A 14,204-nucleotide genomic window follows, 5' to 3' on the forward strand; every position below is an offset into this window, starting at 1 on the left:
AGGTAACATGAAAGTTCACTTCCTCCCCTTGGGGCACAAAGGACAATTTGCCATCTCATAAGAAAGTATCCCAGCTTTAGGCTCTGGTTGAGCAGGTCAGCCCCTTAATGTGATAATCATGTATGTGGACACAATCACATTGAGTGGATATTGCCAGGATATGCCTTATTTAAGAGTGGCTGTCACCTTGGATGAGTGACATCAAAGACGCAAACATCTCCCCTTACAATAGCCCTCTTCTCCTTCTGCCTAATTGTCATGGACAGGCAAGTCTTAAGTAGTCAGAGAAGTCAGCTCAGTGAAATGGCAAGCAGGAGTTGTAAGAAAGTGAGTCATTCATTTAAAGGCATTGTGTGATCCTGTGCACATGCATACATGTGTAGAGTGTATGTGTATCTGTGTGTGCATGTATGCTTAGGCATGTATATGTGAATGTATATATGTTTGTGTCTATAACTATGTGACTATGTGACATAATGTATATGCTTTCATACCTATGTGTGTGCTAGTGTATTCATACATGTGTGACCATATCTGAGTGTGCATGTGTATGACTGTGTGAATATGTATATGTATGTGAGTGTATATATACATATATGTTTGTGTGTGTGTCTGTGTGTGTCTCTGTCTGTGTTTGTGTCTCTGAATTTGCATGCATGTGTGTGTTATGTATATGTATGTGTATGTATGTATGTGTGTAGGTTTGTGTGAGTGTAGATATATGCATGTGTGTGCATGATTGTGTGTATATATGTGTGCATGCATGTGTCTGTTCAAAGTTGTATGTTTGTCTTAGTATACATAATTGTATGTGTCTATGTATTCATAGTTGTTTCTGAGCATAATTGTTTGCCTGTATATGCATAGCTGTGTATATAATCTATATGTTTATGTGTATATGTGTGTGCAAAATGAGTGTGTTAAAAAAGAGGATCATAATATGAAACCTAATAACACTGGATCATAAGTAGCCAGGAACAGAGTGAATGACCTGAAGGTGACAAGGTAGACCAGACCACAGAAGACCCTTTCTGCCTGAGAGTCAGAAATGGAGCTGTGAAGCACATTTAAGGACTTTGGTGGGTATAGACACAGATATACTTGTGAGTAAAAGGCTTCTAGTCTACATCAAGTTTAGTAAATAAATTGCAGCTTAGAAGAGAGACACATGGCTTATGAGATTGCTCATGCCACATAGCATGAAATTAGAACTGTCTAAAGTGAGACTGTGGCAGATTGTGAGGTTTCAAAAGAAAGGGATACATGTGAGGCATGGCGAAAGATGACATTGATTGAGCTTACTAATAGGAAGTTTTGTGGGAGAAAAATGATTCAAAGAAGAGGGGACAAACAGTGGAAGAATTGGGGCTCTACCTTAGTGAGACTATCATTTGAACCAGGATATGTGCAAGGAGGGGGTGGGCTACTCACTCACTTGGCAATGGAACACCACAGCTAGACAGATTTCCTGGACTTGCTGAAAATAACTGCTCTTTTTCCTTCTAGAAGTAAAGCCCATTCTTTACATCTCAACTTAAATAAGGCCTGCCCATTAGAGCATGCCAGAAGTCTCCCAACTATGTCTCTAACATGACACTTAGTCCTCATCTACCACTTTCCCCTATGGCATGAGTCATGGCCAGTGGCACAGGCTTGTCTGGACCTTAGAACTCTGTTAGGCACAATTCTTTCATAGTTACACTAGGAACCTCTTGCCTAGCCTAGAAATACCCCATTCCACAATAAATGTTCTCTGAATTGAACTAAGTAACAGTATTCTTCACTAAATTCCTTTCAAATGAAAACAATAGATGCTTTTGGTCCCAGCCTTGAGTTGAAGGTAAGGTCATTTCTTGCCAGCAGGCTATGGCTGACTTTAATTAAATGTTTTATGCCATTCATCTGCTCTTGGGTAACTTGTCTTTTAAAACACAGGAAACATTAATCTGCAGATGAAGAATATAAAATCTTTTTACAATATTTTCCTCGGTTACAAGTAGGTTATAGACTAACCACAATATTTCTGTTCCATTCTAGAATCATAGAAGAATGCACACTATCAATAGACACCTACAGCGAGGGTAATAACGCACACATGGTACATTATCACATCCGTATGCTGGTTTCCAGAACTGAGAAAAAATAGCGGGGTGAATGTCATGACTTAAACAATACAAACATGTGCACTGTGAGTTCTTTCAAGGAGAGTTCACATGTGGGAAACATAAGTGAGAGTTTTGTATGTTCTCCTGTGTGGTAAGCTCTTATCCCCCTTCATTCTATATACCTGAACTGTAGCATAGTGTGTGTACAATAAGTCCTCCCTAGACAGAAAGGGTTGGGGAAACTGAAGGGGAGGCAACCTGTAGACCAGGCAGCAGCCCGTGCCAGGGCAGATAGGTCAGCTCTCAAGAGATCTAAATGAAAAGTCCATGTCACTCAGGTGGCTAGATTGCTTCATAGTAAACATCAAGTCTAAGACACATTGAGTTGAATCTAAGAAGAAGTTAGATGATAGCTGAACAGAAAAATAAGCCCAATGAGTGCTTGAAGCTGAAAAATGCTCAGTGGTCATCAATGAGTCTATGACTTGTCATTTTCCTGTGTTCACGAGGTGGTGAGGTATCAGGAAGAGGTACATGTTCTATGCTGCTATCATGGGTTTTCATTTCTCTCACAGTCATGGCCTGCTGGTGGTCTCCTGGGGGGAGAGGCTCCCTGTTTCTTAGGTGAGACAGGCATGTGATGACAGGTTTATGCTTGATGATCTGCCCTTGATTTCACCTACAGGAGATACTGTCCACCCTGTTAAGAATCTCCCATGTCTGTGTTCTGGGAACACAGTACTCAAGGTAATTGACATCTCTCATCCCTAAAAATATTTTTACCTTTTTTTTATATGTAATTCATAAACTTTATTTGAACAGGATTTAGTTAAGACATTTAACCTCTGCCTACTTGTGCATTACCCTTCCATATTTAAACATCTTTGTAAGCTAAATGTTTAACTTTCCTTCTTAAACATTTCTGAAATATAAAACTTAAAATAATTCTACCTCTGTTTTCTCTTCCCTTTCTTCCCTATATATTTTGATGCAACTGACACTGTATAAAATCCCTCCATCTAAGCAAACTCCAGGGTACTCCTTGAATTTATTTCTTTTTGTATCTGAACTGAAATCATGACTCAAATTCTAATAATTATAATTTCTTGTCTGGATAACTTAAATGAGTCTCCAATTTCTTCTCTGGTTGTTTGTTTGATTAGTTGGTTTGGACTTATAACTTATAACTTATAACCATATAATTACCCACATTTTTACCTTAAAACACCAACATGTAAAAATTTTAAAAGATGTATCACAGGTGTTTATTATTCTATTTGAAAAAGTCTTAGCTTCAAAGAATTTGAAGAATTCTTTGTATTTCTTCAGTGCAGGTGGTATTGTTTCATACACCGTTCATTCATTTTTCTGCTTGCTATCTGATTGATAAGAAAGTAAGTTTGTGTAAGATCTCACAAAACCCTGCCCTCTTCCTGGCCTACATTTCTAGCAGGGTGTTTACTGCCTTGCTCTGCCTAGAATGGGCCTTCCCCATATTCACTGTTACACAACTTTCTGTCAGTCTTCCCATGATCACTATTTCCCACCATTATGGAAATCAGCATTGCAGATGATCTGAGAGCATGTGTGTCATTATTTCATTCACTCATGGCATTAATTTAATCTACCTTGAAGCAACCCTCTGTGTTGACTTACTTGAGATTTGTTTAATGAACTGCACGCTTATTTATTATAGTGACATCTTTCATTCAATTTGATTGACATCTTCAAATTTTGTACAGTATTTTGAATTTAACAGGAGATCAAGAATTTCTGGTAGAATAACGAGGCAAATTTGTATCCAATTTTATGCCCAACGTTGTTAGTTTTATTACTTCATTGGATGGTGTTTCAAATAAAATATTCATAAAAAAATAGAAATTAAAGAAAATTTGTTACTTTCATTTAATTATCTGTATTTGACATACTTTGCTCTCTTTTTCTTACTTAATGCTTTACCTGCATAGGTATTCCAAAAAGACATTGAAAGTGAGACCAAGAAAAATATTTTAAGAGCATATTGTCCCTCATCAGATGGTCTGTCAATTAAAAGGACCCAAAACTTAATTTTGTTCTCCTTTGCTTTTAGGTAAAAGGCTGAGAATAGCAGCAATAACAATTCTTCACATTTTTCAGATGCCAGGTACAGAGATCCTGTTTTCACCTTTGAAGACCAAAGGTACACACATCCTATAGTAGCAGCAAAATATATTGGAACCAGAAAGTCTGTGTTGGTCTGTAACAGGATCGCTGTGGTGACAAAGCCAGTGCCCTCTAGACTCAGTTTATCAAAGCCCAATTATCGAGTCCTCCCATTCCTATGATACCATGGGAACCAAGTAATCAAACTTTCTTAAGTGCTAGCTCCATGGTAGATAACAGCATTTACAGAGTAAGCAGTCATCACAGGGGCTCCCCCATGCCCACCACTAACCTTCATGATGCCTCCGGCCAGAGTTTGGGGTATGTGTTGTATTTTTAGAAAATGTTGTATATATTAATGCATTCAAACTTTTTGTTGAACTGGATGAACACGCCACCATCTGCTCAATTTCAGGGATGGCAGAAACTCTCTTTGACACTTTGGAATCTCAGAACCCACAAACAGGAGCCCTAGAATAAAAGATGGACTTTACAAACTTTTCTCTTTTTTTTTTCACAAAACACATGCTAATGCAATCTAGTTTCTCCAGATTTTTCTGAAGAATATTAATAACAATTACTACATTAGCATAATTTACTATTTTCCCTTAGTATATCCTATTGTTCAATTTCAATGTTTTGTCAATTTATTTTGTAACTCTTCAAAATTCTTGAGCCTAAATTTCCAACTCCTTTGTTCACACTTGGATGTGAATAACTAATTACAAGCCATTCGTCTTATGTCTGTCATGCATTACTAACCCTCATAATCCTACATTGTTTTTAACTCCCTTGAAGAACTTTTAAAAAATGTGGAATTACCTTATCTAAGATTTACATCTGGGAGAACACAATACATTTACAGCATATTGTAGAAAAAAACAGGAATGAGATTCAGAACTTGGGAAAATACTTGCAGTGAATGGTTGTGTGTGTTTGCTTGTCTATCTGTTTCTCTGTGTGTATAAGAATCTATGTGTCTGTCTGTGTCTGTTTATGTGTGTGTGTGTCCATATGTCTGTGTTTCTAGCTGTGTGTGTCTGGTTTTGTGTGTGTGTGTCCATATGTCTGTGTTTCTAGCTGTGTGTGTATGTTTATGTGTGTGTGTCCATATGTCTGTGTTTCTAGCTGTGTGTGTCTGCTTTTGTGTGTCTGTCTGTGTTTCTAGCTGTGTGTTTCTGGTTTTGTGTGTCTGTCTGTGTTTATCTCTCTAGCTGTGTGTTTCTGGTTTTGTGTGTCTGTCTGTGTTTATCTCTCTGTCTGTCTATTGTCTCTATATCTGTGTATCCGTGTTTATGCTGCTTTTCTTTTTTCTCATCTTCTGCTCTTAACAGTCACCTCTATAAAGCATTTCAACATCTTTTAATATGGCAATCTTATAGAATTTTTCCTTACTTACACGGAGAAAACCAATAGCAAATATTTGGGTGTAAATCAGTTTGACCATTATCCCTTCTAGAGGCTCACTGAGATAGGAGCATGGAAAGGTTTTTGCTTGTTTGTTAAATTTGAATAGAACATCACACATCATCAGATGGCATGGTCCGTACAGAATTCAGAATAAGAGGCTACGGTTCTGAATACCTTGACTCCTTTATGCATTAACTCATTCATCCCTTCTAATAGCATAATAAATGAAAGACATCCATTTGACAGAATGCACAGAGAGAGGAACTGGCCGCTTCTGTACAAGAGATATACAAACTGAGCCTGCAAGGATGTTCTACTTGGCATCTCTGAGCTTTCTGGGTCAGAGGAGAGTCTCTGTCATTAAGTTCTGGGATATTCTAGGCCATTAGTATTTGGAGAATCCCTTCTGTTTAATTCCCAGTGTGCTTTCTTCTTTTGATATTCGCACCAAATCAGTGTCGCATGGTCAGGACTCAGGGATGGATATTCTAGTTCACGTTTTACATATGGTCACTTTTCAATGTACATTCTTATCATGGTGGCTTCTGGTAACACACTTTCAATATCAATGAGTCACAGCCTTGGCTCAGAAAATATGTCCCTTGGTTTGCTACAAAGTTTTAGTTTCTTCGCATGTCATTCTGATTCTTTTATTAGTTTCCACCCCCGCTGGTTCACTCATCTCTTCTTGATGTTGCCTATTTTCCATGTTATCTTTCTCATCTTTTAAATCACAGCTATTCTCAGAATCCCCACATCCTGCTCCATATAAAACTGTTTCTGGCAGTTGCTCTGCCTCTTCAGCCTACATTGTTTTGCTTTTCATCAGGCTTTGTTTATTATTTATCTTCACTTTTCAGAGGTCAGATACCAAACATACTGAATGTGGGTAAGAACTTGTGTGAACAGCTAACTGCACAGTGGGTTTTTCATTATTTTATTCAACTTTAGACTACTTCTTACTCACTGTGACTAAAGTGTTAAGTGCTCCCCATCCCCTGGTGAGTTTTTGTGGAAAATTTGCCATGCATTTGTTTTGATGTTTCTCATACAGACCAAGAGGCTTCGACACCCATACCTTATACCCCTCACATTACCTGAAGACTATGGCACCCACACTTGTAACCTCACATGGATATAGTAGTGAAGTGTGTGTGTGTGTGTGTGTGTGTGTGTGTGTGTGTGTGTGTGTGTGTAGATGAGTGGTGTCTGGTAATCTCACAGCTATGTCTTGGGCTCTCTATAGACTTGGGATAGAGGAATTTGTAATTTATCCTACTCTCTATATTGGTTAGGGTTTGATAAAAATCTCACTTGCTTAGGCTCTCATAAAATTGTTTTCCTTAAGAAAAGACCTTTTAAAATAATAAGGAAAATTAGATTATTTCAATACTGTTTTTTCTCTCCTGACAAACTAGATACTTTTACCAGTAAAATGACAAAATCAACTTCAGGAAGCCAGGGATGATTCTGGGCCACAGTTCGAAAAGGAACACAGTGCATCACCATGGAGACATGACTGACAGCCAAATTGGAAGCGGTGTCCATGTTTCCTGGAATTCTGGAAGCAACATTCAGTGAACCATTTCCTCCAGTGAGGATCCACATCCTAAAAGGTCTACAGCCTTCTAAACATCTATAGGACTTAGGGACCAAGATTTTAAATACATGATCCTGTGGGGACAATTCACATTCAAATTGAAGCCTGGTAGGAGTCCTAGAGCAGAGGCATGGAGAAGCATAGAGATCTCCTAAGATGCTACAGGCTTAGTACATGCTAAGCCTCCAGCAACCCATTAGGTAAGTCCTGGTAGTCTTACCAAAATTGGCTTCAACTCTTATGCTCTGCCTCATCCATCTATGCCTTACCTCTAAATAGTCATTCTTGATACCCAACTGCTCATTTTACTATTATGAGGAAAGCATTACTCCTTTCAAGATAAATTACTTAATTGTCTAAGGAGGCTTTTTTTTTTTTTACTATCAGTTTGTCCAACTTTTATATTCTCCTGTTGATGGGATGACAACTTTCACACTTGTAGATCAAGAGCCAGAAACTAAACCTTAAGAAATGCTCAAACTTCTACTTAGAATAGTCATCACTGCATCACTGAACACCATCTAGCATAATCAAAATAGCATCCTGGCAAGACTGGCAATCAGTGTGGGGCTGAGAACGAATGAAGTACAAGGTAAATGCTTTTGTCAGTAACAGTGGATTCTTATCAACATCTTAATTTGCCCAGTTTACTTGTGATTATTTCTTTCAAATTTTCATTAGCTTCTACCAAGAGTGTGAGTCTTCTGTGGCCTTTATTTATAGCTGTGTGACCTGCTGTTCTCTTCACGAGACAATTTACATCTTTGGGAGGTAGACAAGGGAGAATTTCACAGTGATTTAAGAACCAGCTGGATATAGAAACTTTTTTCTCTGCCCAGGAAGGAACATCTACTTCAATGTGCTAGGATGTAGGATGCTTTTGTATTCACAGTGACTCAGATAGTTTCCTGGTTTTTCACTCTGAAGAGATGTTGGTGTAGTGCTTTCAAAAAAAAATCCAGCCTGTAAATAATAATTTGCTAAAACATCCTGGCAGAATTATGTTCAATTATGGGCCTGGAAAGGAATGCACAGTTACTACCCAGAGCAGGGAAATTGAAATGAGCTGAGACACGTGTGCCAGGATCTTCTGCAGATTGTAAAATCTCCCACTGAGAATACACGGGAAGTATTAATAATCTGACAGGAGCTGTCAGGGCTCACAGGGTGGTCTTATGCCAAGCAGGATCAGGGATACTTGAAGGGAAATAATACTACCCAAGCTGGAACAAAGCCTGGCCATATACCTGCTGCCATTTCAAATCTATACTTTGAGTCTTGTAAAACAATATACCTGCTAGTGGCTTTGGCAGTAGTTCTCTATCTTTAAGATGTGGCATATTACTGATAAATGAGTATGTCCATTATACCAGATAATATAAAGGACAGGAGGAGAATTTAGTCACATGTGTACAATGCACAATGACCTTTTCTCTTAAAAGTAAATAAAATTGATCTTGTAGGGATTTGCTTTCCTAAGTTTCTTTTGCAAGCTCCTCTCTCCTCATCCTTCCTCAGTATCCTAAAGGACATTGTACTTCCTGATGTAAAAATGTTTGTACACAGTTAGTGTTGGTTATATGTGCAGAATTTTAGTTTTGACCACTTGGCATTTAATAAGGAGTAGGGGCATATCTGTAGGAATTCTCTTTTTCTCAGCTATTACCATTCTGTCAAATTGTCTACATTGTTCTTTGTCTAAAAATGAGCTCCTCTGATATTTCTCTTTCTGTGTTAGATTGTGTATTGATGTTGCCCTTGTTCAGGTCTTGTTTAGGCAACCATATTGTGCTATCATGAGTTTTCTATTCTTTTCTAGGTGGAAAAAAACTCACAGTAGACTTCCCTACCCTCTGGCTCTTACAATCGTTCTTAACACTCTTCTGTGACATTCCTTGAGTTTTAAATGCAGAAGTTGTATTGAAGATAGATTTGTTGGGACTAAGTACCCCATGCTCACATGTTCTCTCTGCATTTTTTCCAGGCATGATTTTGTGTAGAACAATCACATCATAACTTGTAGACTTAGCTCATTTTTAGAAACTTACAAGATACAAACTGCTTCTTGTCTACTCCATGCATGAATATTCTTCTCCAAAGATTTTTTTACTGCAAAAGCTCCCTAGACCTAATTCAAACACTAATATCTAAAGTTAATACATATCAGTTATAACTCTAAATTAATTGAGCCTGCTTATTCCGAGCCTGTGCATCATCAGCTTGCTTTACTTTATTGAGCTTAGACTATTGCTGCCAGAGTGACTCCTGCAAGGTCGTTCCACTCATCCACATCTCTCATTGTTCCCAGGCTTTGTCTGTAGCCAGACACTCCTTACTCCTTCAAAAGTGTTTTCTCAGTTCACCACTTAACACTCTGTATCACATATGATCACTCTGGAAACACTGTCTTCTGCAAATGAGTTACTCCCACAGTGTTCACGGTACCCACCCACACCAACACACCACAGGAAGACATACCAATCAAATGCATCTGGATTTTTGTTTGACATTTAATAGAGGAAGAAGTGAATCCCAGGAGAAATCAATCTTGGGGTTTTTTGTTGTTGTTGCTTTTGTTTTGTTTTTACATGAATAGGTATGCATATTCAGCAAGAAAAAATAAGAAAGCAAAGCTTTTGGAGGCAAAACTAAAACTCACACTTTCCTAATCAATGATATCTTCTCAAGAAATTTAAAGGACATAAGTGTGTTCAGACACCAACTCAGTTTGTGTTTCCATTGTTCATGACAGGAGATATAATATTGTGACTAGGCACCCAGTTATTTTAGCTTATATTGGTTTTTAAAATTGATATGGATAAGCCTCGTTAGCCACAAACCTTGCTATGCTGATTCTATTTTTTAAAGTGTGGGAACAATTTTGTATTTAAATTGAACTTAAAACTTTGAGACTTTATCAGACATGCAATGTTTTCTGTTAACATTATAGGAATTATTATTGAAAATATTAAAATTTAGTGACTAGCTTTTTGTTTATATAGGCATGACTACTTCAAATAGGAACTCAATATACCCTAGATTATGATATAGTTAGAAGCTAAAAATAATAAGAATTTGTAAAAAATCTAAAACTCACTTTCGACCAATGTCTTTCCTATTTTTGTAACACTTGAAATAAGACTTCTTCTGGCATGATTGTATCTTTTTTCTACTCCTAAAATCTTATCTACATGCACAGATACCTTTAGGTTAAGTCAAATTCCCAGAATCTATTACAGGTACTTACAACATAATAACATTTTTTTATGAAGATCAGATACAGTATTGTGTGGTGCTTTATGACAAGATGTGAAGGGGGTTCTCTGTCCTTCTCTCTGTATCAGTACTTCCTACACATAAAACACATTTAATAAGACCCAGTGGCTTTACTACACACCCCAGTGTATGTTGTAGCTTTATTGAAGTCCTTACTAATTTTATTTTCAAACTTGGGTTCTTTTAATGAGGATCTGTGTGACAAAGCACATATGTTTGAGTAGAGGAGAAACATACTGCATGTGTTTTGGGCATCCTCAACTCATACACAGTCTACTGAAAGCCACTGTGGCAATTTGTAGAGGGTGAGTGCAAGGTCAACATATTACATCGTGTTCTAATGAATAAATGAGTCCAACATTTCTGAGAGGGTACATAATTCTAAGAGTGTTTCCAATTCAAAAGGCCCTAGCATTGGAAGAAGTGTGGGGTACCACAGAACCTCGTGATGCACCTCATAACTCACTTTCCGGCACTATTAGCCACACACCAAAATGAAAATGATAATCTGTGAGGGAAGACAAAGACCAAGGAATCCAGGGTTTTGTTTTCTTTTTCCATACAGCCCTTCCTTGTTCAGCAGTGAGACAGAAAGTGGAGCGTACACTGTGTTCTTGGAAATGTGGAATAAATCAATTGAGTAAGATCTATGCAGTATGTCCTGTGCTTCCAGTTGTAGAAACTAGGAACTATAAGCTGTGCATGAGTAAAAGTTATCATTTCAAGTAAGGTAAGAACAATATAGTCTAAAAACTAGTTAAAGAACAACATTAAGAATTTGAAGTTTTGACTTTTATTTACTTATGAGGACATAACAATAAATCTTACCTAGTAGAGCAAAAATCCTCAGAAGACATTTGTTTTTCTATATTTTGATCCTTTCAACTGCATTTTACCCATTGCTGGGTGAAAGAATCAAGTGTCCTGGATGCTCATTTCATGTCATACTCTCCAAATTACTTAACCAGCTCTGCCCCAGGCAATGGCTTCAAACCATTTGGTGTCCATGGATGAAAGGCCTTCTCAGAATGACAAAAAGGATCTTTGGAAATGCGGGTGTTCCACTTGGCTGCCAACACTCATGCAGACCAAGGGCTGTTTGCCATCAGAGTTTTCAGTGAGAAATAATCTCCTGCCACATTTAACCAGCCATTTGGGGAGGACTGTGCTACCCACAGCTCCACCCAAGGTGAAGTCATTTAAGTGTTTCCTGGAACAACAGGAGCTTCTAACTACAGGCCTTCCTTTCTCATTGTGTCACTTCTTATATTGTCCAACTGCCTGGAATACCTTTTTTAGAAGAAAAACTGTACTCAGGGGAGAGTGGCCTGATTTGTATAAGTGGCCATCAGATCAGCCACAATGCATCTGTACCCATTCTACTTTGAGTTCATTTATTTCTTGATTTACAGTGTACCAATGCCCCAGAAGAAAAATGGATCTTTGAATTTTAATAACTCTGCATTGGCTCCAGTGTTTGTCCATTTCCTGTAACTATCAGAAAATACTTGTGAAGCAGAGATTTATAATAAATAAAGGTCTCTTTGGCTCATGATGCTGGGCCTGGGACGATGACAGCAGCAATTTTTCTGCTTCTAGTCAACCCTTCCTGTTTCTTAACCTCAGTAAAAAGGAATAAAGGCAGGCATGTGTATAAAGAGAAAACACAAAGCAAAGATGTGTCTTTGAAGTAGACTGCACTGGAGGATCACCATCCTGTAAAAAAGGCAGAAGTGCATGCTTGAGGACTCAGTCTGGAATGGCTAACACCTCCGCCTGGAGAGCCCATCTACCAGATGTGCACAGCGATTAAATCACATGGTTTCCTTGGGAGGGCACAGGTACATCAGCTCTTTCTATTTGTGACATCTAGCTTATCATTTTCCCTATCATCTATTTATATTTGAAGATCAAGAAAATATAATCATCCAAACAGAGTAACATTAAGATATTGAACTTGTGGGAGGAAAGATGGGTTAGAGACAGGCAGTGTGTGTGTGGGAGAGGTGCTAGTGACTCTGAAAATACCATCAGATACCCAGATATTTATATTAAGATTTATAACAGTAGAAGATTTACAGCTATAAAGTAGTAACAAAATAATTTTACAGTTGGGGATCACCACAGCATGAGAAACTGTATTAAAGGGTCACAGCTCTAAAAAGTGAGTACCAGGACAGCCAGGACTACACAGAGAAAACCTGTCTCAAAAAAACAAACAAAAAAAGGGTCACAGAATTAGGAAGGTTGAGAACCACTGGTTTAAATGCAAGAGATTCTGGAGAAAACGAATGGGCTATTTGCATCAATGCTGAGAATGGCAAAACAGGTATATCCGCAGGAGCAGGGAAGAAGATCCCTGAATTAACATCTGCTCAGCCTCATAGGCCAGGACTCAGAGTGATGAGTGTCTATGCCCTGGTTTATGTGTCCCCAGGTAAATTCTGACTTGGCCTTAGTGTAAAATGTGGGAACATAGAGTTTTTTTTTTTTTTTTTTTGATAGTTTAGAGAAGCCATAGTATCTCATTTGGAATAGGTGTTAAAATAATGAGCTAAATATAGATTTTTGTAGTCATTAGAAAATTCTCCTTTATCATTACAAAGACCAGCACTGAATAAAGTAACTGCTGGTGCATACTTATGATCCTGTAAGGAAGAGCAAGACATGGCCTGTAACCCAGACAAGATGTACTAATGAGTGAGTACTTAGCACCTCACTGAAGAGAGAAAACAGAAGGAATAAAAGTCACCAGAGCAAAAACCAGCAGGATGTGCTTAGAGATGTCCCTGTGTCCCTCCACTCCTAGATCCAAAACGGGTATCTTCCACCCAGTGATCAGAAATGTTCCTTAGCAAAAATTTAGAAAAAATCATCTGTAATGATCAGTTTCACTCTGATCAATTTCTTTCCTCTTGATTAGCTGCTTTTATAGGTATTTATAGTCTTAGCTGAAATCAAGTTATAAGTATCTAAGCCTAAAATGAAAGTTAGGTACAAGTTCATGGGGAGGTCAGAATTTTATTTTGCCATTATTGTTAATTTTTTGACTAAATATAAACCCATCTCTCTCTGATAAAGTTAGTGGATACTTTGAGCTACTCATCTTGGCCATAATGAAGAAAAGAGAGAGGCCACCTGTGTTGAGTGCCTGCTGTGCTTCAGGACTACAGTTAGGCTTTCTATGAACTGCTTTGTCTTTACTGCAATACTGTGGAGATAAACCATACCTTTATTTTACAGAGCAGGAAGCAGTAGCTCTGTAATACAAGCCGAATTTCCAAACTCAAAAAGCAAAGAAACAGACTTGAGTAAGAGTCTGTTAAAATGGTATTAAAAAGGGGAGTGATGCAGGCACACTGATGCAGGCTGAGTGGGCAGCATACACCTTCCTCGGAGGGATCTGCTATGCCTTCGATGGGCCAACTTTGCAGATCCAGAAGGCCTTGTTATTTCATCCACAGCTTTAATCAAGTTCCAGTGTGTATGGCTGATCCCAGCCACCAGCACGTTCCACACAAATCCAGTGGGAATGAGATCTTAAAGACAGCTGGAGCCATTGCTTCCAGGCACAATTATTACCTTGTGTTCTTTTATACAATCCCTGCAAAAGCAGGTGAGCTTAGCTGTCTGACTCACATGAAACCGCAATAAATGTTTACACAATCCCC

General features: G+C 38.2%; 1 long non-coding RNA gene across 1 annotated transcript; it reads left to right on the forward strand.

The window, feature by feature from the left end:
• The first annotated feature begins 2,840 nt into the window (after positions 1-2,840).
• LOC116094813 lies at positions 2,841-7,283 on the forward strand. The gene is made up of 3 exons (XR_004120329.1): positions 2,841-2,852; positions 4,195-4,284; positions 7,076-7,283. It is a non-coding gene; the product is annotated as an uncharacterized LOC116094813 (long non-coding RNA).
• The last annotated feature ends 6,921 nt before the right edge of the window (positions 7,284-14,204 follow it).

This window comes from Mastomys coucha, unplaced genomic scaffold (assembly GCF_008632895.1).
Source record: "Mastomys coucha isolate ucsf_1 unplaced genomic scaffold, UCSF_Mcou_1 pScaffold17, whole genome shotgun sequence".
Taxonomy (NCBI): domain Eukaryota; kingdom Metazoa; phylum Chordata; class Mammalia; order Rodentia; family Muridae; genus Mastomys; species Mastomys coucha.